Raw genomic sequence first — 24,290 nt, 5'->3', positions numbered from 1 at the left:
GCGGAAGACATGGAGATGTGGTCTTGACTGGCTTGGCAACGAGATTGGCTGGAATGTGCATGTGTTGTGTTTGACCTACGAGGATGAGTGCTTGCAGGATTAAGTTGCAGTGATGACGGTCGTGTTCGAATGGAGCTTAGACTGACCTTGTAGGGCACGAGATCAGTAACAGGTTGAGCCAATGGAGATAGTGCAGACTCAGAGGGAGTCTAGCTTCAAAGGGAGCAACCCTATGGAAGTGTTGAGATATTTCGGTTCAAATGAGTTGAGGCAGAGGCACTACTAAGATTGTGTTGTTCATTCTAGAGAGTATGCTACAATGGCAAACGTTAGATGGGCTAGTGTTGCCGGTGATGATGATGGAGACTTCCTAGTGTTGTAAGTACCTCCCTTGCTAACAGGGAGTGTTAAGATTGGTAGCTTTGGAGGTACTCCAAACCCTACTACAGGGTTGTGGAGGAATCAGCACCACAAAGTCACTTCTGGACCAATGTTGCATGAAGCGGGGACGAAGCAAGGACGTTTTTTGTAAGCGGGGACACAGAAGCGTCATTTTTCAAAAATCTAACAAGCGAAGCGTCTGCTATATATATATATATTTATATTTTTTTGCATTTATACTCGAAACAAACATCCCAAACAGGCGGAAGCGTCCAAAACAGGCGGAACCGTCCATAGAGCATCCAGGAAGCGTCCAAAACAGGCGGAAGTGCGCTTCCGAATTTTGCAAGCGCGCTTCTGGGGACGGTTCTTCGACGCATCCGCACGGGACGCCCTTCGGGCCTTAAAACCGGGGGGGGGGACGCTTCCTGCAACATTGTTCTGGACTAAGAACCCAAGGGTGTGGGCATTGCACCCAAGCTTGTGGTGTGAAACCGTGTATGGATTTGGACTCTTGGCACTTGGAGATTGTAGGAACCCTTAAAGGAACAATGGGTCGCTTGAAGCCCCAAGAAAGGCCTTGTGGGTTGAGAGAATTTTTTTTTTATGTGATTATGTGGGTGAATTTGTCTTAAGTTTCAAGTCATCCTTGACTTGAGGAGACTATTAAAGAATGTTAGATGTCATCCTAAGGAATGATATAAATAGGAGTGAGGAGGAGCCTCATTCCTCACCAAATCAAGTCATTTATTTCTCATCTGAAGATTGAAATAGGAGGCCAATTCCGCAACCATGACTTTTTAGGAAGAAATATGAGCATGAGAACAAAAGCAATCCCTCTAACAATTCGATATTCCTGAAGTATTGCAGATGGACAAAAGTATGGTTCTTGGAGGGCCAAGTCGCCTACTTAGCAGCCAAGGATATGCCAAATTCATCTATAGTACGAGAGAATAAATCAGAGGTTGTTGGAGTGGTTTGCAAGTGGGTTGGACCTACTTCAGGTTGCCCTAGTTAGGGGTGAGTTCTTCAGAAAAAGTCTCACTGAAATCCAAGTGTTTTGGAGAGCAGAAGTGGATGTCTACAAGGAGGAAAAGTGTAGGATTGGTGTATTAGTTTAGGACAGTAGTTGGAGCAACCAAAAGAGCTGTTTTGGGAGGGATGGAGTGGCTTGCTCCAAGCCCTAACTACAGTCACTTGAGAAGGAATTTGAGGATTGTTAAAAGGGCAAACGAAGGGATGCTCGAGAAAAGGAGGTCAAGGGAACAGTTTGACTAGCCCAAGTTTGTTGTTGAAGGACTTTTGACAGTGATAGGTGGCATCCATCCATTCCCTAAGTTTGCCTCATTGAAGCAGAACAAATAGGCAATAGAGGGAAGAATTCCCTAAGAGTTGTGTTCTTGAACGACTAAGGAGCAGCTAGTGGGCAAGAAGTCCCAAAGGAGCTAAGGAGCAGCAGTGGGTAGTCTAGAGTTGTTCGCAAACAGAGTTGTGTACAACTCAACAGAAGGCCCTATGTCTTGGTTGTTAATGGACTAATGCTAAGCTAGAGGGCAAATTGGCGTTGTGTTCAGTGACCTAAAGGAGCAGGATCATTCATAGAGGCAAATTGGTGTTGCTGCAAATTGGGAGACAATGAACCGGGCAAATGTGTTCCGGAAACGACCAATGGAGTTATGAAGTGCACTAGATCATCTAGTAAGATAGTGTTTCTTTTTCAACGTACTTTGGTGGTCAAATTTGTTGACATCAAACCCTAGTTTGTATTATTTGTATCAATGATTGTATGAGAGCGATGATCCCTAGTACGGGAACCTTAAACAATTGTATTACAGTTTAATATCACGAAGTTGGGTTATTAAAAAAATTGTAAAAAGTTGTCTATATTTGTGCACTAATTGATTACTGTTGTTTATATTTCATTGTGCAAAGTAGTTTGTTGTGGTATTTGGATTGGTAGTGTCAGTGATTTTATGACTCTAACCTAGATTCCAGTACAGTGGAAAAACAACAAAACACCCAAAATCCTAGTGTTGTCCACTAGCACAATGGTTGATTTGTTGAAGGCTCAGTATGCTTGCTTGCTCGACCTTACCATCCTCCTCTCTAAGGCACGTTGTGTGGGGTTTTGCGTGTGATGTTGACCAAATTAGCATATAATTTTAAACATACCATTTTATGTATATGTCAAACCATTATTTAAGTGGTACTACCCGAGAACCATGCTAGAAGGAGAAAACGCCGAAATAACAAATAATAATAACAATATTTTGTTGGAAAACAACATGACTCACCCATCCTCTGCGCTGCATGTATATTTCCTAAGCTATCTTGCCCACTCGATCCTCCCAGACACTACAATTCTAGTCACTCGCTGCACAAAGTAATATTATATATGAGATCACGAATAAACCATTGGAGCTTAAAGGATAAATATACAAAGTGATGAATTAACCATACACATACCTGCTCTCCATAGACATACCTAACAATTCTAGTCACTCCCTGCACAAAGTAATATTATATATGAGATCACGAATAAACCATTGGAGCTTAAAGGATAAATATACAAAGTGATGAATTAACCATACACATACTTGCTCTCCATAGACATACCTAACCGCCCTTGCTAATATTATAACATATACAAAGTGATGAATTAACCATACACATACTTGCTCTCCATAGACATACCTAACCGCCCTTGCTAATATTATAACAACAACAATCATGAAAAATAATCCCTAAACATGTGAACACCAATGTGGCATTTCCATTTCTTTCATATCAAAGTTCTAGGAAAAATATTTGAATGTCACATCCATGAACAAGAGCATACTACTTCGAAACAATGACAAAATGATAAATCATTGGGCAACTAACGAATATTTCAGCGTATTAAAGGACTAGTATTGTGCATGAGAGAAGTATGTTTCACCCTTCTTTTGTGCCAGGTTTGTAGAATGTCTAATGCATCTTCACCACTTCACCTTTGTAGACCATACAATTGTAGTTGTTCACTACATAAAAAGATCAATATACTTGACTATTAAAGCATAGATAAAACATATAATAATTTGAATAGCAAACAAATGGATCCACAAATAAGTGAAAAATGCTTTTAAGTGAACTGCATTTCATGTGTATATGTTGACTCACCTTCATTTATGAAGAATTACCTCAATTTTCTCTGTCTTCATCATTCATTTCCATTTCCGCACCCAACAAACGAAACCAAGACAAATTTACAAGAAACATTAAAGAAATAAAAAAACAAAACAAAGCAAGAGTACAACACACTCAACAAACGAAACCAAGACCAAACTACAAAAAAACAAAAAGAAATTCAAAACAAAGGAAAATGAGTACAACACAGCATGGCCATGCTCAAACTCAACAAAACAAAACATGCACACAAGAACAAAGAAAAAATTGCAAACATCCCCTCCGCACATCATCTCTCCTGCAATGTGTTGTCCTCCGCTGAAAGGGAAAAAAAGTGGGTTGAATATGGTTAAAATAAACACACAATTAGTAATGTTAAACATATTTCAAAAGCAATAATTATTCATAATAGGAAACACACCTCCCCTAGAGTTTGTTTTATAACAATGGACACTCTCCTGTATTCCACTTGCTTTTGCTCATCAAAACCAACCATCTACAAAAAATACACAATAAGCTATTAGAATCATTATATAAGTTAAACTAAAGAGTACGCGATAGTTGATCATAATAAGAAACACACCTTTATTTGAGATTGTTATATAAAAGGGGAGAGTCCATTTTGTATTTCACATATTCATGCTCATTGAAAATGGCATCTACAATAGATATACAATAAAACATTAGATTTCTAATAAAAGTCTAGTTTATTAGATTTCTAATAAAAGTCAAACTAGAGAGATTGAAGGCATGGACTTCAAAAAAACAAATCATGTAGACAACAACAAACAAAAAAATTGCAAACTTCCCTTTTGCACATTATATCTATTGTAGTGTCCTCTCCTTTGCTGAAAGGGAAAAAAGTGGTGTGAATGAGGTTAAAATAAAGACAAAAATAGTAATAGCAAGCATAATTCAAAACAAATTACTATTAGTAATTGCAAACTTACCTCGTCTTGGGTTTGCTATATAAAGATAGACATTCCATTTTTTATTCCACTTACACATGCTCACCCGAACAAGCCATCTACAGCGGATACATAATAAGATATTAGTATCATTATACAAGTTAAACATAGAGTTGAATGCAACAATCAATCATAATGTGAAAAATACCTCGCTTTGAACTTTATTTATATAAAGGGTTTGTATTTTATGTAATTCTACTCACTGGAATCAACCATCTGCGGTAAATAGAAAATAAAATATTAGTATTCTAATACAAAAAAAAATAGAGAATTTAAGGCATGAACTTGTGAAACAACTTAATTCCAACCCATTTATATTTCATGCTACATCTCAGTTTATAAATTTCTAAACTGACATAATTCTAGTAGGAATAATGCAATCAATGTTATCATAAGATAAATAATCCTTTTTGTAAGAGGGATCTAATCAAATTTAAACATATTGAACATGTTGAGATTGGTAACTTGGGAGGTACTCCAAACCCTAGGCTACAGGGTTTTGGAGGAATTGGCACCACAAAGTCATTTATGGGCGAAGAACCCAAGTGTGTCGACTTTGCACCCAAGCTTGCAGGTGTGAAACCGTGTATGGATTTGCACACTTGGCACTTGCAGATTGTAGGGCACCCCTAAAAGAAAAAGGGGTCGCTTGTAGCACCAACAGAGGCCTTGTGGATTGAGTGAAAAATTTTTTATTTGATTATGTGGATGAACTTGTCTTAAGTTTCAAGTCGGCCTTGAATTGAGGAGATAATTTGAGAAGTTTAAATGTCACCCTAAGGAATGATATAAATAGGAGTGAGGAGGAGCATCATTCCTCACCCAATCAAGACACTTATTCCTCACGTGAAGATTGAAATAGGAGGACGAATCCGAAACCAAGAAGGAGAAAGGATCAAGTCTAGTTAGGGTTGGTTTTGACACTGTTTTGGGTTGTGGTTATGCAGGTAAAGACAACGAGTAAAAGGGAACTAGGCCGAGACCTTTGAGAAGGAAATCTGAGCATGAAAACAGAAGCAAGCTCTCTCTAACAGGCCAAGATTTTTGAAGTATTGCAGGTGGATGAAATTATGACTATTGGAGGGTCGAGTAGCTTACTTGGCAGCCAAGGTTAGGCTGCATTCATCTACAGTAGTAGCGAAAAATAAAAGGTTCTTGGCGTGGTTTGAATGTAGGTTGGATCTGGTTAAGGTTACCGTAGTTAGGGTTGAGTTCTTCAAAAAAAGTCTCCCTTAGATCGAAGGGTTTTGGAGAGAAAAGGTGGACATCTACAAGGAGGAAAAGTACAGCATTGGTGTCCTCATTTAGGTGAGTATTAGGAGTAGCCAAAAGAACAGTTTTCGGAGGGTTGTAGTGGCTTGCTCCACGCTCTAAGTAAATTCACTTCAGGAGGAATTTGAGGACTGTTAGAACGACAAAAGAAGGGATGCTCAGGGAGAGGAGGAGGTTAAGGGAGTAGTTTGACAAGACCAAGTTTGTTGTTGAAGAAAGACTTTTGACAATGATAAGTGGAAGCCCTCCATGCCATAACTTTGTCTCATTGAAGCAACACAACTAGGAAAAAGAAGAAGTCCCTAAGAGTTGTGTTCCTAAATGACTAAGGAGCAGCTAATTTGCAAGAACTCCCAAAGGAGATGAGGAGAAGTAGTCAACAATCTAGAGTTGTGCATAGACTGAATTATCGACAACTCAATAGAAGATCCTATGTCTTGGTCGTTGATATACTAATGATCAACTGGAGCACAGATTGGAGCTGTGTTCAATCACCAAAAGGAACAATAACATTGATAGAGGCAGATTCGTGTTGATGCACGTTAGGAGCTAAAGCGCTGGGAAGATGTGTTCAAGATATGACTAGTGGAGCTGTGAAGTAGACTAGATCAACTAGTAAGTTAGTGCAACTTGTTAAGGGTATATTAGTGGTCAACAGAAGATCCTATGTCTTGATCGTTGATATACTAATGATCAACTGGAGCACAGATTGGAGCTGTGTTCAATCGCCAAAAGGAACAATAACATTGATAGAGGCAGATTCGTGTTGATGCACGTTAGGAGCTAAAGGGCTGGGAAGATGTGTTCAAGATATGACTAGTGGAGCTGTGAAGTAGACTAGATCAACTAGTAAGTTAGTGCAACTTGTTAAGGGTATATTAGTGGTCAAAGTTGTTGACACCAAACCCTACTTTGTATTACTTGTATTAGTGATTGCATGAGTGCCATGATCCTTGGTACAAAAGCCCTAAACAATTGTATTACAATGTGTTAATATAACGAAGTTGGGTTGTTAAAAAAATTGTAAAAAGTTGTATATATTTGTTCAGTAACTGATTTACTGTCGTTTATATTTCGTTGAGCAAAGTAGTTTGTTGTGGTATTTGGATTGGTAGTGTCAGTGATTCTAAGACCTTAACCTAGATTCCAGTACCGTGGAAAAACAACATGATATCATAACTACTTTGAAGGGCAATTGAATCAGTGTGTCCACATCGAAGCAACTCAGAGGGAGTTGAGATTGTCTAAATCATGGAGCATATGTTTCAGCTGAAGACATGGAGATGTGGTCTTGACTGGCTAGGGCACGAGATTAGTAACAGGTTGAGCCAATGGAGATCGTGCAGACTCAGAGGGAGTCTAGCTTCAAAGGGAGCAACCCTATGGAAGTGTTGAGATATTTTGGTTCAAATGAGATGAGGTAAAGGTAGAGGCATGAACTTGTTAAACAACTTAATTCCAACCCATTTATATTTCATGCTACATCTCAGTTTATAAATTTCTAAACTAGACATAATTCTAGTAGGAATAATGCAATCAATGTTATCACAAGATACATAATCCTTTTTGTAAAAGGGATCCAATCAAATTTAAACATATTGAACATGTTGAGATTGGTAACTTGGGAGGTACTCCAAACCCTAGGCTACAGGGTTTTGGAGGAATTGGCACCACAAAGTCATTTATGGGTGAAGAACCCAAGTATGTCGACTTTGCACCCAAACTTGCAGGTGTGAAACCGTGTATGGATTTGGACACTTGGCACTTGCAGATTGTAGGGCACCCCTAAAGGAATAAGGGGTCTCTTGTAGCACTAAGAGAGGCCTTGTGGATTCCTCACCCAATCAAGACACTTATTCCTCACGTGAAGATTGAAATAGGAGGACGAGTCCGCAACCAAGAAGGAGAAAGGATCAAGTCTAGTTAGGGTTGGTTTTGAGACTGTTTTGGGTTGTGGTTATGCAGGTAAAGACAACAAGTAAAAGGGGACTAGGCCGAGACTTTTGAGGACAAAATTTGAGCATGAACACAGAAGCAAGCTCTCTCTAACAGGCCAAGATTTTTGAAGTATTGCAAGTGGATGAAATTATGACTATTGGAGGGTCGAGTAGCTTACTTGGCAGCCAAGGTTAGGTTGCATTCATCTACAGTAGGAGCGAAAAATCAAAGGTTCTCGGAGTGGTTTGAATGTAGGTTGGATTTGGTTAAGGTTACCATAGTTAGGGTTGAGTTATTCCAAAAAGTCTCAGTTAGATCCAAGGGTTTTGGAGAGAAAACGTGGACGTCTACAAGGAGGAAAAGTAGAGGATTGGTGTCCTCGTTTAGGTGAGTATAAGGAGTAGCCAAAATAACAGTTTTCGAAGGGGGTTGTAGTGGCTTGCTCCACGCTCTAAGTAAATTCACTCCAGGAGGAATTTGAGGACAGTTAGAACGAGAAAAGAAGGGATGCTCAGGGAAAGGAGGCGTTAAGGGAGTAGTTTGACAAGACAAGGTTTGTTGTTGAATAAGGACTTTTGACAATGATAAGTGGAAGCCCTCCATGCCATAACTTTGTCTCATTGAAGCAACACAACTAGGAAAAAGAAGAAGTCCCTAAGAGTTGTGTTCTTGAATGACTAAGGAGCGGCTAGTTTGCAAGAACTCCCAAAGGAGATGAGGAGAAGTAGTCGACGGTCTAGAGTTGTTCACAGACTGAATTGTCAACAACTAACCAAAAGATCCTATGTCTTGGTTGTTAATATACTAATGATCAACTGGAGCGCAGATTGGAGCTGTGTTCAGTCACCAAAAGGAACAATAACATTGATGTAGAAATTTCTCATTTCCAACCCCGGTTTTCAGTTTCTCCTTATTTCTCCCATATAGTTAAATGCCCTTTCCCATAACCATACATTTAACAAGCTGGAAAAAATAAATTAGCTGAAAACACAAATTCTGGAAATTTTACAGAATGTTGGAAATTGCAGAAATAAAAATCAGCAGTAATAAACAGCCATTAAAACACATTTAAACACTGAGATTTTTGGTCAATGTGACCCTGGAAAAACCCCCTACAACTCTTGGGGAAAAACCAGTTTGAGAGCTCTTTTTTATTTCTGGAAAATGCCTTTTTACAGTAAGAGAAATATTCAGCAAAAATCAGCAAGCAAACTTTTACAACTTATCTCAACCTTGCTGAAACTTCGCCTTGCTGAAACTCCGCCCTGCTGAAACTCCGCTGTACAGACTTGCTGAAACTCCGCCCTGCTGAAACTCCATTGCTGAAACTCCGCTGCTGAAACTCCGCTCTGCTGAAACTTCGCTGTTGAAACTCTGCAACTCACTGTCCAGAAATCTCCCTTGCTCTCTTGCTCTCCTTCTCTCAATCTGCTCATGAAAGAATGAATGACCTTTTCCTCCTTTAAGCTAACCCAAGTGACTTTTGGGTGATCCAAATGACTTTTTGGTGATCCCTAAATCCAATGGCTAAAATAGATTGAGATCTAAGGCTGAGATTAAATGCTCATTTAAATCTCACTTTTTATTTTTTAATTCACCCCACTTTAATAAAGACCCACTTAGTCATTTATTTCCAAAGTCACTTTTCCTTTCTAATTTTTCATTGACTTTAATAAAGTCACTTTAAAATTAGACTTTAGTAACTTTATCACTTAAAGTCACTTTTCCTTTCTAATTTTTCATTGACTTTAATAAAGTCACTTTAAAATTAGACTTTAGTAACTTTATCACTTAAAGTCACTTTTAAATTAGATTTGACTTTATAAAAATTATAAAGTCACTTTAGGAGAAAAAATTAAATTCTTTTGGACACTTTTCCCTAAGCCAAAGATCAAAGCCTTAGGCAACCACCTGTCCTCCGGTACCAAATTTCAACAATTGATAGACGCAGATTCGTGTTGATGCAGATTGGGAGCTAAAGGGCTGGGAAGATGTGTTTAAGATATGACTAGTGGAGTTGTGACATACACTAGATCAACTAGTAAGTTAGTGCAACTTGTTAAGGGTATATTAGTGGTCAAAGTTGTTGACACAAAACCCTACTTTGTATTACTTGTATCAATGATTGTATGAGGGCAATGATCCTTGGTACAGAAACCCTAAACAATTGCATTACAGTTTGTTAATATAACGAAGTTGGGTTGTTAAAAAAATTGTAAAAGGTTGTATACATTTGTTCAGTAATTGATTTACTGTCGTTTACATTTCGTTGAGCAAAGTAGTTTGTTGTGGTATTTGGATTGGTAGTGTTAGTGATTCTAAGACCTTAACCTAGATTCTAGTACTGTGGAAAAACAACACGGTATCATAACTACTTGGAGGGCCATTGAATCAGTCTGTCCACAGCGAAGCAACTCAGAGGGAGTTGAGATTGTCTAGATCATGGAGCATATGTTTCAGCGGAAGACATGGAGATGTGGTATTGACTGGTTTGGCAACGAGATTGGCTGGAATGTGCATGTGTTGTGTTTGACCTACGAGGATGAGTGCTTGCAGGATTAAGTTGCAGTGATGACGGTCGTGTTCGAATGGAGCTTAGACTGACCTTGTAGGGCACAAGATCAGTAACAGGTTGAGCCAATGGAGATAGTGCAGACTCAGAGGGAGTCTAGCTTCAAAGGGAGCAACCCTATGGAAGTGTTGAGATATTTCGGTTCAAATGAGTTGAGGCAGAGGCAGAGGCACTACTAAGATTGTGTTGTTCATTCTAGAGAGTATGCTACAGTGGCAGACGTTAGATGGGCTAGTGTTGCCGGTGATGATGATGGAGACTTCCTAGTGTTGGAAGTACCTCCCTTGCTAACAGGGAGTGTTAAGATTGGTAGCTTTGGAGGTACTCCAAACCCTAGGCTACAGGGTTGTGGAGGAATCAGCACCACAAAATCACTTCTGGACCAATGTTGCATGAAGCGGGGACGAAGCAAGGACGTTTTTTGTAAGCGGGGACACAGAAGCGTCATTTTTCAAAAATGTAACAAGCGAAGCGTCTGCTATATATTAATAATTTATATTTTTTTGCATTTATACTCGAAACAAACATCCCAAACAGGCGGAAGCGTCCAAAATAGGCGGAACCGTCCATAGAGCATCCAGGAAGCGTCCTTCCTCACCAAATCAAGTCATTTATTTCTCATATGAAGATTGAAATACGAGGCCAATTCCGCAACCAAGAAGGAGAAAGGGTCAAGTCTGGTTAGGGCTGGTTTTGGTTTAGTTATGCAAGTAAAAGCAACGAGTAGAAGGAGACTAGGCCATGACTTTTTAGGAAGAAATATGAGCATGAGAACAAAAGCAATCTCTCTAACAGTTCGATATTCCTGAAGTATTGCAGATGGACAAAAGTATGGTTCTTGGAGGGCCAAGTTGCCTACTTAGCAGCCAAGGATATGCCAAATTCATCTATAGTACGAGAGAATAATCAGAGGTTGTTGGAGGGGTTTGCAAGTGGATTGGACCTACTTCAGGTTGCCCTAGTTAGGGGTGAGTTCTTCAGAAAAAGTCTCACTGCAATCCAAGTGTTTTGGAGAGCAGAAGTGGATGTCTACAAGGAGGAAAAGTGTAGGATTGGTGTATTAGTTTAGGACAGTAGTTGGAGCAACCAAAAGAGCTGTTTTGGGAAGGATGGAGTGGCTTGTTCCAAGCCCTAACTACAGTCACTTGAGAAGGAATTTGAGGATTGTTAAAAGGGCAAACGAAGGAATGCTCTAGAAAAGGAGGTCAAGGGAACAGTTTGACTAGCCCAAGTTTGTTGTTGAAGGACTTTTGACAGTGATAGGTGGCATCCATCCATTCCCTAAGTTTGCCTCATTGAAGCAGAACAAATACGCAATAGAGGGAAGAATTCCATAAGAGTTGTGTTCTTGAACGACTAAGGAGCAGCTAGTGGGCAAGAAGTCCCAAAGGAGCAGTGGGCAGTCTAGAATTCTTCGCAAACAGAGTTGTGTACAACTCAACAGAAGGCCCTGTGTCTTGGTTGTTAATGGACTAATGCTAAGCTAGAGGGCAAATTGGCTTTGTGTTCAGTGACCTAAAGAAGCAGGATCATTCATAGAGGCAAATTGGTGTTGCTGCAAATAGGGAGACAATGAACCGGGCCGATGTGTTCAGGAAACGACCAATGGAATTGTGAAGTGCACTAGATCATCTAGTAAGTTAGTGTATCTTTTTCAACTTACTGTGGTGGTCAAAGTTGTTGACATCAACCCTAGTTTGCATTCCTTGTATCAATGATTGTATGAGTGATGATCCCTGGTAGGGAGCCTTAGACAGTTGTATTACAGTTTGTTAATATCACGAAGTTGGGTTATTAAAAAAATTGTAAAAAGTTGTCTATATTTGTGCACTAATTGATTACTGTTGTTTATATTTCATTGTGCAAAGTAGTTTGTTGTGGTATTTGGATTGGTAGTGTTAGTGATTTTACAACTCTAACCTTGATTCCAGTACCGTGGAAAAACAACAAAACACCCAAAATCCTAGTGTTGTCCACTAGCACAATGGTTGATTTGTTGAAGGCCCAGTATTCTTGCTTGCTCGACCTTACCATCCTCCTCTCTAAGACACGTTGCGTGGGTTTTGCGTGTGATGTTGACCAAATTAGCATATAATTTTAAACATACCATTTTATGTATATGTCAAAACATTATTTAAGTGGTACAACTCGAGAACCATGCTAGAAGGAGAAAACGCCGAAATAACAAACAATAATAACAATATTTTGTTGGAAAACAACATGACTCACCCATCCTCTGTGCTGCATGTATATTTCCTAAGCTATCTTGCCCACTCGATCCTCCCAGACACTACAATTCTAGTCACTCGCTGCACAAAGTAATATTATATATGAGATCACGAATAAACCATTGGAGCTTAAAGGATAAATATACAAAGTGATGAATTAACCATACACATACCTGCTCTCCATAGACATACCTACCCGCCCTTGCTAATATTATAACAACAACAATCATGAAAAATAATCCCTAAACATGTGAACACCAATGTGGCATTTCCATTTCTTTCATATCAAAGTTCTAGGAAAAATATTGAATGTCACACCCATGAACAAGAGCATACTACCTCGAAACAATGACAAAATGATAAATCATTGTGCAACTAACGAATATTTCAGCGTATTAAAGGACTAGTATTGTGCATGAGAGAAGTATGTTTCACCCTTCTTTTGTGCCATGTTTGTAGAATGTCCAATGCATCTTCACCACTTCACTTTTGTAGACCATACAATTGTATTTGTTCACTACATAGAAAGATCAATATACTTGACTATCAGAGCATAGATAAAACATATAATAATTTGAATAGCAAACAAATGGATCCACAAATAAGTGAAAAATGCTTTTAAGTGAACTGCATTTCATGTAGATATGTTGACTCACCTTCATTTATGAACAATTACCTCAATTTTCTCTGTCTGCTTCATTCATTTCCATTTCCGCACCCAACAAACGAAACCAAGACAAATTTACAAGAAACATTAAAGAAATAAAAAAACAAAACAAAGCAAGAGTACAACACACTCAACAAACGAAAACAAGACCAAACTACAAAAAAACAAAAAGAAATTCCAAACAAAGGAAAATGAGTACAACACAGCATGGCCATGCTCAAACTCAACAAAACAAAACATGCACAAAAGAACAAAGAAAAAATTGCAAACATCCCCTCCACACATCATCTCTCCTGCATGTGTTGTCCTCCGCTGAAAGGGAAAAAAGTGGGTTGAATATGGTTAAAATAAACACACAATTAGTAATGTAAACATATTTCAAAAGAAATAATTACTCATAATAGGAAACACACCTCCCCCAGAGCTTGTTTTATAACAATGGACGCTCTCCTATATTCCACTTGCTTTTGCTCATCAAAACCAACCATCTACAAAAGATACACAATAAGCTATTAGAATCGTTATGTAAGTTAAACTAAAAAGTACGCAATAATTGATGATAATAAAGAACACACCTTAGAATCGTTATGTAAGTTAAACTAAAAAGTACGCGATAATTGATGATAATAAAGAACACACCTTAGAATCGTTATGTAAGTTAAACTAAAAAGTACGCGATAATTGATGATAATAAAGAACACACCTTTATTTGAGATTGTTATATAAAATGGGAGAGTCCATTTTGTATTTCACGTATTCATGCTCATTGAAAAATGGCATCTACAAGAGATATACAATAAAATATTAGATTTCTAATAAAAGTCAAACCAAAGAGATTGAAGGCATGGACTCCAACAAAAACAAATCATGTAGACAACAACATACAAAAAATTGCAAACTTCCCTTTTGGCACATTATATCTATTGTAGTGTCCTCTCCTTTGCTGAAAGGGAAAAAAGTGGTGTGAGTAAGGTTAATATAAAGACACAAATAGTAATAGCAATCATAATTTAAAAAAAATAACTATTAGTAATTGCAAACATACCTCGTCTTGAGTTTGCTATATAAAGATAGACATTCCATTTTTTATTCTACTTACACATGCTCCCCCGAACAAGCCATCTACAACAGATACATAATAAGATATTAGTATCATTATACAAGTTAAATTGTAGAGTTGAATGCAACAATCAATCATAATGTGAAACATACCTTACCTTGAACTTTTTTTATATAAAGGGGGATAATCCATTTTGTATTTTATGTAATTCTACTCATTGGAATCTCCTTTGCTGAAAGGGAAAAAAGTGGTGTGAGTAAGGTTAAAATAAAGACACAAATAGTAATAGCAATCATAATTTTAAAAAATAACTATTAGTAATTGCAAACATACCTCGTCTTGAGTTTGCTATATAAAGATAGACATTCCATTTTTTATTCTACTTACACATGCTCCCCCGAACAAGCCATCTACAACAGATACATAATAAGATATTAGTATCATTATACAAGTTAAATTGTAGAGTTGAATGCAACAATCAATCATAATGTGAAACATACCTTGCCTTGAACTTTTTTTATATAAAGGGGGATAATCCATTTTGTATTTTATGTAATTCTACTCATTGGAATCAACCATCTGCGGTAGATAGAAAATAAAATATTAGTATTCTAATAAAAAATAAATAGAGAATTGAAGGCATGAACTTGTGAAACAACTTAATTCCAACCCATTTATATTTCATGCTACATCTCAGTTTATAAATTTCTAAACTAGACATAATTCTAGTAGGAATAATGCAATCAATGTTATCACAAGATAAATAATCCTTTTTGTAAGAGGGATCCAATCAAATTTAAACATATTGAACATGTTGAGATTGGTAACTTGGGAGGTACTCCAAACCCTAGGCTACAGGGTTTTGGAGGAATTGGCACCACAAAGTCATTTATGGGCGAAGAACCCAAGTGTGTCGACTTTGCACCCAAGCTTGCAGGTGTGAAACCGTGTATGGATTTGGACACTTGGCACTTGGAGATTGTAGGGCACCCCTAAAGGAATAAGGGGTCGCTTGTAGCACCAAGAGAGGCCTTGTGGATTGAGTGAAAAATAATTTTTATTTGATTATGTGGATGAACTTGTCTTAAGTTTCAAGTCGGTCTTGAATTGAGGAGACAATTTGAGAAGTTTAAATGTCACCCTAAGGAATGATATAAATAGGAGTGAGGAGGAGCCTCATTCCTCACCCAATCAAGACACTTATTCCTCACGTGAAGATTGAAATAGGAGGACGAGTCCGCAACCAAGAAGGATAAAGGATCAAGTCTAGTTAGGGTTGGGTTTGAGATTGTTTTGGGTTATGGTTATGCAGGTAAAGACAACGAGTAAAAGGGGACTAGGCCGAGACTTTTAAGCACGAAATTTGAGCATGAAAACAAAAGCAAGCTCTCTCTAAAAAAGTTAGGTTGCGTTCATCTACAGTAGGAGCGAAAAATCAAAGGTTCTTGGAGTAGTTTGAATGTAGGTTGGATCTGGTTAAGGTTACTGTATTTGGGGTTGAGTTTTTCAAAAAAAGTCTCACTTAGATCCAAGGGTTTTGGAGAGAAAAAGTGGACGTCTACAAGGAGGAAAAGTACATGATTGGTGTCCTCGTTTAGGTGAGTATTACGAGTAGCAAAAAGAACAGTTTTCGGAGGGTTGTAGTGGCTTGCTCCACGCTCTAAGTAAGTTCACTTCAGGAGGAATTTGAGGACTGTTAGAACGACAAAAGAAGGCATGCTTAGGGAAAGGAGGAGGTTAAGGGATTAGTTTGACATGACTAAGATTGTTGTTGAAGAAGGACTTTTGACAATGATAAGTGGAAGCCCTCCATGCCATAACTTTGTCTCATTGAAGCAACACAACTAGGAAAAAGAAGAAGTCCCTAAGAGTTGTGTTCTTGAATGACTAAGGAGCGGTTAGTTTGCAAGAACTCCCAAAGGAGATGAGGAGAAGTAGTCGATGGTCTAGAGTTGTTCACAAACTGAATTGTCAACAACTCAACAAAAGATACTATGTCTTGGTTGTTAATATACTAATGATCAATTGGAGCGCAGATTCGAGCTGTGTTCAGTCACCAAAAGGAACAATAACATTGATAGAGGCAAATTCGTGTTGATGCAGATTGGAGAAGTAGTCGATGGTCTAGAGTTGTTCACAAACTGAATTGTCAACAACTCAACAAAGATACTATGTCTTGGTTGTTAATATACTAATGATCAATTGGAGCGCAGATTCGAGCTATGTTCAGTCACCAAAAGGAACAATAACATTGATAGAGGCAAATTCGTGTTGATGCAGATTGGGAACTAAGGGGTTGGGAAGATGCGTTCAAGATATGACTAGTAGAGTTGTGACGTACTCTAGATCAACTAGTAAGTCAGTGAAACTTGTTAAGGGTATATTAGTGGTCAAAGTTGTTGAGACCAAACCCTACTTTGTATTACTTGTATTAGTGATTGTATGAGGGCCATGATCTTTGGTACAAAAGCCCTAAACAATTGTATTATAGTTTGTTAATATAACGAAGTTGGGTTGTTAAGAAAAATGTAAAAAGTTGTATATATTTGTTTAGTAATTGATTTACTCTCGTTTATATTTCGTTGAGCAGAGTAGTTTGTTGTGGTATTTGTATTGTTAGTGTCAGTGATTCTAAGACCTTAACCTAGATTCCAGTACAGTTGAAAAACTACATGGTATCATAACTACTTTGAAGGGCCATTGAATCAGCGTGTCCACAGCGAAGCAACTCAGAGGGAGTTGAGATTGTCTAGATCATGGAGCATATGTTTAAGCTGAAGACATGGTGATGTGGTCTTGACTGGCTTGGCAACGTGATTGGCTGGAATGTGCATGTGTTGTGTTTGACCTACGAGGATGAGTGCTTGCAGGATTAAGTTGCAGTGATGACGGTCGTGTTCGACCGGAGCTCAGACTGACCTTGTAGGGCACGAGATCAGTAACAGGTTGAGCCAATGGAGATCGTGGAGACTCAGAGGGAGTCTAGCTTCAAAGGGAGCAACCCTATGGAAGTGTTGAGATATTTCGGTTCAAATGAGATGAGGCAGAGGCAGAGGCACTATTGAGATAGTGTTGTTCATTCTACAGAGTATGAGCCAATGGAGATCGTGCAGACTCAGAGGGAGTCTAGCTTCAAAGGGAGCAACCCTATGGAAGTGTTGAGATATTTCGGTTCAAATGAGATGAGGCAGAGGCAGAGGCACTAATGAGATAGTGTTGTTCATTCTACAGAGTATGCTACAGTGGCAGACGTTAGATGGGCTAGTGTCGTCGGTGATGATGATGGAGACTTCCTAGTGTTGGAAGTACCTCCCTTGCTAAGAGGGAGTGTTAAGATTGGTAGCTTTGGAGGTACTCCAAACCCTAGGCTACAGGGTTGTGGAGGAATCAGCACCACAAAGTCACTTCTGGACTAAGAACCCAAGGGTGTGGGCATTGCACCCAAGCTTGTGGGTGTGAAACCGTGTATGGATTTGGACACTTGGCACTTGGAGATTGTAGGGAACCCTTAAAGGAACAATGGGTCGCTTGTAGCACCAAGAGAGGCCTTGTGGGTTGAGAGAACTTTTTTATTTATGTGATTATGTGGGTGAATTTGTCTTAAGTTTCAAGTCGTCCTTGACTTGAGGAGACTATTAAAGAATGTTAGATGTCATCCTAAGGAATGATATAAATAGGAGTGAGGAGGAGCCTCATTCCTCACCAAATCAAGTCATTTATTTCTCATCTGAAGATTGAAATAGGAAGCCAATTCCGTAACCAAGAAGGAGAAAGGGTAAAGTCTGGGGAGCGCTGGTTTTGGGTTGTAGTTATGCAAGTAAAGGCAACGAGTAGAAGGAGACTAGGCCGTGAATTTTTAGGAAGAAATATGAGCATGAAAACAAAAGCAATCTCTCTAACAGTTCGATATTTCTGAAGTATTGCAGATGGACAAAAGTATGGTTCTTGGAGGGCCAAGTCGCCTACTTAGCAGCCAAGGATATGCCAAATTCATCTATAGTACGAGAGAATAAATCAGAGGTTGTTGGAATGGTTTGCAAGTAGATTGGACCTACTTCAGGTTGTCCTAGTTAGGGGTGAGTTCTTCAGAAAAAGTCTCGCTGAAATCCAAGTGTTTTGGAGAGCATAAGTGGATGTCTACAAGGAGGAAAAGTGTAGGATTGGTGTCTTAGTTTAGGACAGTAGTTGGAGCAGCCAAAAGAGCTGTTTTTGGAGGGTTGGAGTGGCTTGCTCCAAGCCTTAAGTGCAGTCACTTGACGAGCAATTTTCGGATTGTTAAAAGGGCAAAAGAAGGGATGCTCGGGAAAAGGAGGTCAAGGGAATAGTTTGACTAGCCTATGGTTGTTGTTGAAGGACTTTTGACAGTGATAGGTGGCATCCATCCATTCCCTAAGTTTACCTCATTGACGCAGAAAAAATAGGCAATAGAGGGAAGAATTCCCTAAGAGTTGTGTTCTTGAACGACTAATGAGTAGCTAGTGGGCAAGAAGTCCCAAAGGAGCTAAGGAGTAGCAGTGGGGAGTCTAGAGTTGTTCGCAAACAGAGTTGTGTACAACTCAACAAAAGGCCCTATGTCTTGGTTGTTAATGGACTAATGCTAAGCTAGAGGGCAAATTGGCATTGTGTTTAATGACCTAAAGGAGCAGGATCATTCATAGAGGCAAATTAGTGTTGCTGCAAATTGGGAGACAATGAACTAGGCAGATATGTTCAGGAAACGACCAATGGAGTTGTTAAGTGCACTAGATCATCTAGCAACTTAGTGTATCTTTTTCAACGTACTTTGGTGGTCAAAGTTTTTGACATCAAACCCTAGTTTGTATTCCTTGTATCAATGATTGTATGAGAGCGATGATCCCTAGTACGGGAGCCATAGACAATTATATTACAGTTTGTTAATATCACGAATTTGGGTTATTAAAAAATTGTAAAAAGTTGTCTATATTTGTGCACTAATTGATTAGTGTTGTTTATATTTCATTGTGCAAAGTAGTTTGTTGTGGTATTTGGATTGGTAGTGTCAGTGATTTTATGACTCTAACATAGAATCAGTATGCTTGCTTGCTCGACCTTACCATCCTCCTCTCTAAGGCACGTTGTGTGGGGTTTGCGTGTGATGTTGACCAAATTAGCATATAATTTTAAACATAGCATTTTATGTATATGTCAAACCATTATTTTAGTGGTACTAGTATTGTGCATGAGAGAAGTATGTTTCACCCTTTTTTTGTGCCACGTTTGTAGAATGTCTAATGCATCTTCACCACTTCACCTTTGTAGACCATACAATTGTAGTTGTTCACTACATAAAAAGATCAATATACTTGACTATCAGAGCATAGATAAAACATATAATAATTTGAATAGCAAACAAATCGATCCACAAATAAGTGAAAAATGCTTTTAAGTGAGCTGCATTTCATGTAGATATGTTGACTCACCTTCATTTATGAACAATTACCTCAATTTTCTCTGTCTGCTTCATTCATTTCCATTTCCGCACCCAACAAACGAAACCAAGACAAATTTACAAGAAACATTAAAGAAATAAAAAAACAAAACAAAGCAAGAGTACAACACACTCAACAAACGAAACCAAGACCAAACTACAAAAAAACAAAAAGAAATTCAAAACAAAGGAAAATGAGTACAACACAGCATGGCCATGCTCAAACTCAACAAAACAAAACATGCACACAAGAACAAAGAAAAAATTGCAAACATCCCCTCCGCACATCATCTCTCCTGCAATGTGTTGTCCTCCGCTGAAAGGGAAAAAAAGTGGGTTGAATATGGTTAAAATAAACACACGATTAGTAATGTTAAACATATTTCAAAAGCAATAATTATTCATAATAGGAAACACACCTCCCCTACAGTTTGTTTTATAACAATGGACACTCTCCTGGATTCCACTCGGGTTTGCTCATGAAAACCAACCATCTACAAAAGATTCACAATAAGCTATTAGAATTGTTATATAACTTAAAGGAAAGAGTACGCGATAATTGATCATAACAAGAAACACACCTTTATTTGAGATTGTTATATAAAATGAAAGAGTCCATTTTGTATTTCACGTATTCATGCTCATTGAAAAATGGCATCTACAATAGATATACAATAAAATATTAGATTTCTAATAAAAGTCAGACTAGAGAGATTGAACGCATGGACTTCGACAAAAAAAATCATCTAGACAACAACATACGAAAAATTGCAATCTTCCCTTTTGCACATTATATCTATTGTAGTGTCCTCTCCTTTGCTGAAAGGGAAAAAAGTGGTGTGAATAAGGTTAAAATAAAGACACAAATAGTAATAGAAAGCATAATTCAAAACAAATAACTATTAGTAATTGCAAACATACCTCGTCTTGAGTTTGCTATATAAAGATAGACATTCCATTTTGTATTCCACTTACACATGCTCACCTGAACAAGCCATCTACAGCAGATACATAATAAGATATTAGTATCATTATATAAGTTAAACTGTAGAGTTGAATGAAACAATCAATCATAATGTGAAACATACCTTGCTTTGGACTTTTTTTATAAAAAGGGGATAATCCATTTTGTATTTTATGTAATTCTAGTCATTGGAATCAACCATCTGCAGTAGATAGAAAATAAAATATTAGTATTCTAATAAAAAATAAATAGAGAATTGAAGGCATGAACTTGTTATCTGGTGTGAAACCGTGTATGGATTTGGACACTTGAGCAAAAAATCAAAGGTTCTTGGAGTGGTTTGAATGTAGGTTGGATCTGGTTAAGGTTACCGTAGTTAGGGTTGAGTTCTTCCAAAAAAGTCTCACTTAGATCCAAGGGTTTTGGAGAGAAAAAGTGGACGTCTACAAGGAGGAAAAGTACAGGATTGGTGTCCTCGTTTAGGTGAGTATTAGGAGTAGCCAAAATAACAGTTTTCGTAAGGTTGTAGTGGCTTGCTCCACGCTCTAAGTAAGTTCACTCCAGGAGGAATTTGAGGACTGTTATAACGACAAAAAGAAGGGATGCTCAGGGAAAGGAGGAGGTTAAGGGAGTAGTTTGACAAGACCAAGTTTGTTGTTGAAGAAGGACTTTTGACAATGATAAGTGGAAGCCCTCCATGCCATAACTTTGTCTCATTGAAGCAACACAACTAGGAAAAAGAAGGAGTCCCTAAGAGTTGTGTTCTTGAATGACTAAGCAACAACTAGTTTAAAAGAACTCCCAAAGGAGATAAGGAGAAGTAGTCGACAGTCTATAGTTGCTCACAAATTGAATTGTCAACAACTCAACAAAAGATCCTATCTTGGTTGTTAATATACTAATGATCAACTGTAGCGTAGATTGGAGCGGTGTTCAGTCACCAAAAGGAACAATAACATTGATAGAGGGAGATTCTTGTTGATGCAGATTGGGAGCTAAAGGGCTGGGAAGATGTGTTCAAGATATGACTAGTGGAGCTGTGACGTACACTAGATCAACTAGTAAGTCAGTGCAACTTGTTAAGGGTATATTAGTGGTCAAAGTTGTTGACACCAAACCCTACTTTGTATTACTTGTATCAGTGATTCTATGAGGGCCATGATCCTTGGTACGGAAGCCCTAAACAATTGTATTAGGGTTTGTTAATATAACAAAGTTGGGTTGTTAAAAAAATTGTAGAAAGTTGTATATATTTGTTCAGTAATTGATTTACTGTCGTTTATATTTCGTTGAGCAAAGTAGTTTGTTGTAGTATTTGGATTGGTAGTGTTAGTGATTCTAAGACCTTAACCTAGATTCCAGTACCATGGAAAAACAACAAGGTATCATAACTACTTTGAAGGGCCATTGAATCAACATGTCTACAACGAAGCAACTCAGAGGGAGTTGAGATTGTCCAGATCATGGAGCATAGGTTTTAGCTGAAGACATGGAGATGTGGTCTTGACTGGCTTCGCAACGAGATTGGCTGGAATGTGCATGTGTTGTGTTTGACCTACGAGGATGAGTGCTTGTAGGATTAAGTTGCAGTGATGACGTCGTGTTCGACCGGAGCTCAGACTGACCTTGTAGGGCACGAGATCAGTAACAGGTTGAGCCAATGGAGATCATCCAGCGTCAGAGGGAGTGTTAAGATTGGTAGCTTTGGAGGTACTCCAAGCCCTAGGCTACAGGGTTGTGGAGGAATCAGCACCACAAAGTCATTTCTGGACTAAGAACCCAAGGGTGGGAATTGCACCCAAGCTTGTGGGTGTGAAACCGTGTATGGATTTGGACATTTGGCACTTGGAGATTGTAGGGAACCGTTAAAGGAACAATGGGCCGCTTGTAGCACCAAGAGAGGTTTTTATGTGATTATGTGGGTGAATTTGTCTTAAGTTTCAAGTCGTCCTTGAATTGAGGAGACTATTAAAGAATGTTAGATGTCATCATAAGGAATGATATAAATAGGAGTGAGGAGGAGCCTCATTCCTCACCAAATCAAGTCATTTATTTCTCATCTGAAGATTGAAATACGAGGCCAATTCCGCAACCAAGAAGGAGAAAGGGTCAAGTCTGGTTAGGGCTGGTTTTGGGTTGTAGTTATGCAGGGTTGTAGTTATGCAAGTAAAGGCAACGAGTAGAGGGAGACTAGACCATGACTTTTTAGGAAGAAATATGACCATGGAAACAAAAGCAATCTCTCTAACAGTTCAATATTTCTAAAGTATTGCCAATGGACAAAAGTATGGTTCTTGGAGGGCCAAGTCGCCTACTTAGCAGCCAAGGATATGCCAAATTCATCTATAGTACGAGAGAATAAATCAGAGGTTGTTGGAGTGGTTTGCAAGTGGGTTGGACCTACTTCAGGTTGCCCTAGTTAGGGGTGAGTTCTTCAGAAAAATGTCTCGCTGAAATCCAAGTGTTTTGGAGAGTAGAAGTAGATGTCTACAAGGAGGAAAAGTGTAGGATTGGTGTCTTAGTTTAGGACAGTAGTTGGAGCAGCCAAAAGAGCTGTTTTGGGAGGGCTGGAGTGGCTTGCTCCAAGCCCTAAGTACAGTCACTTGAGAAGGAATTTGAGGATTGTTAAAAGGGCAAAAGAAGGGATGCTCGGGAAAAGGAGGTCAAGGGAACAGTTTGACTAGCCTATGGTTGTTGTTGAAGGACTTTTGACAGTGATAGGTGGCATCCATCCATTCCCTAAGTTTGCCTCATTGAAGCAGAACAAATACGCAATAGAGGGAAGAATTCCCTAAGAGTTGTGTTCTTGAACGACTAAGGAGCAGCTAGTGGGCAAGAAGTCCCAAAGGAGCTGAGGAGCAACAGTGGGCAGTCTAGAGTTGTTCGCAAACAAAGTTGTGTACAACTCAACAAAAGGCCCTATGTCTTGGTTATTAATGGATTAATGCTAAGCTAGAGGGAAAATTGGCATTGTGTTCAATGACCTAAAGGAGCAGGATCATTCATAGAGGCAAATTGGTGTTGCTGCAAATTGCGAGACAATGAACCAAGTAGATGTGTTCAGTAAATGACAAATGGAGTTGTGAAGTGCACTAGATCATCTAGTAAGTTAGTGTATCTTTTTCAACGTACTTTGGTGGTCAAAGTTGTTGACATCAAACCCTAGTTTTATTCCTTGTATCAATGATTTTATGAGACCGATGATTCCTAGTAAGGGAGCCTTACACAATTGTATTACAGTTTGTTAATATCACGAAGTTGGGTTATTAAAGAAATTGTAAAAAGTTGTCTATATTTGTGCACTAATTGTTTACTGTTGTTTATATTTCATTGTGCAAAGTAGTTTGTTGTGGTATTTGGATTGGTAGTGTTAGTGATTTTATGACTCTAACCTAGATTCCAGTACCGTGGAAAAACAACAAAACAACTTAAATCCTAGTGTTGTCCACTAGCACAATGGTTGATTTGTTGAAGGCTCAATATGCTTGCTTGCTCGACCTCACCATCCTCCTCTCTAAGGCACATTGTGTGGGGTTTTGCCTGTGATGTTGACCAAATTAGCATATAATTTTAAACATACCATTTTATGTATATGTCAAACCATTATTTAAGTGGTACTACCAGAA

The 24,290-nt window shown here is 38.5% G+C and overlaps 1 protein-coding gene across 11 annotated transcripts in view; it reads right to left on the bottom strand.

Annotated features, from left to right (window-relative positions):
- The window catches only part of LOC149260967 (uncharacterized), a 29,882-nt gene that overhangs the window by 4,361 nt on the left and 1,231 nt on the right, over window positions 1-24,290 (bottom strand). For 6 of the 11 annotated variants that reach the window (XM_089421476.1, XM_089421482.1, XM_089421485.1 and 3 more), the window contains 14 exons: window positions 20,789-20,866; window positions 20,622-20,698; window positions 20,282-20,519; window positions 20,120-20,194; window positions 19,693-20,016; window positions 19,472-19,553; window positions 14,752-14,830; window positions 14,585-14,661; window positions 14,404-14,483; window positions 14,237-14,313; window positions 13,895-14,134; window positions 13,605-13,679; window positions 13,181-13,503; window positions 12,526-13,041 (listed from right to left, as the gene is read on the bottom strand). The gene's annotated coding sequence lies outside the window, so the exon portion shown is untranslated. Of the gene's footprint in view, window positions 1-2,675; window positions 2,887-3,319; window positions 3,402-3,540; window positions 3,865-3,967; window positions 4,043-4,129; window positions 4,250-12,525; window positions 13,042-13,180; window positions 13,504-13,604; window positions 13,680-13,894; window positions 14,135-14,236; window positions 14,314-14,403; window positions 14,484-14,584; window positions 14,662-14,751; window positions 14,831-19,471; window positions 19,554-19,692; window positions 20,017-20,119; window positions 20,195-20,281; window positions 20,520-20,621; window positions 20,699-20,788; window positions 20,867-24,290 lie in introns of those variants that run through there. The other 5 variants (XM_089421489.1, XM_089421506.1, XM_089421480.1 and 2 more) reach the window with 4 other exon arrangements.

Source organism: Pinus tabuliformis, chromosome 6 (assembly GCF_031772625.1).
Source record: "Pinus tabuliformis cultivar Carrire ecotype Pingquan chromosome 6, CPIR1, whole genome shotgun sequence".
Lineage (NCBI taxonomy): Eukaryota > Viridiplantae > Streptophyta > Pinopsida > Pinales > Pinaceae > Pinus > Pinus tabuliformis.
The sequence above is the reverse complement of the archived record's forward strand: the minus strand, read 5'-3'. Positions and strand labels throughout refer to the sequence as shown.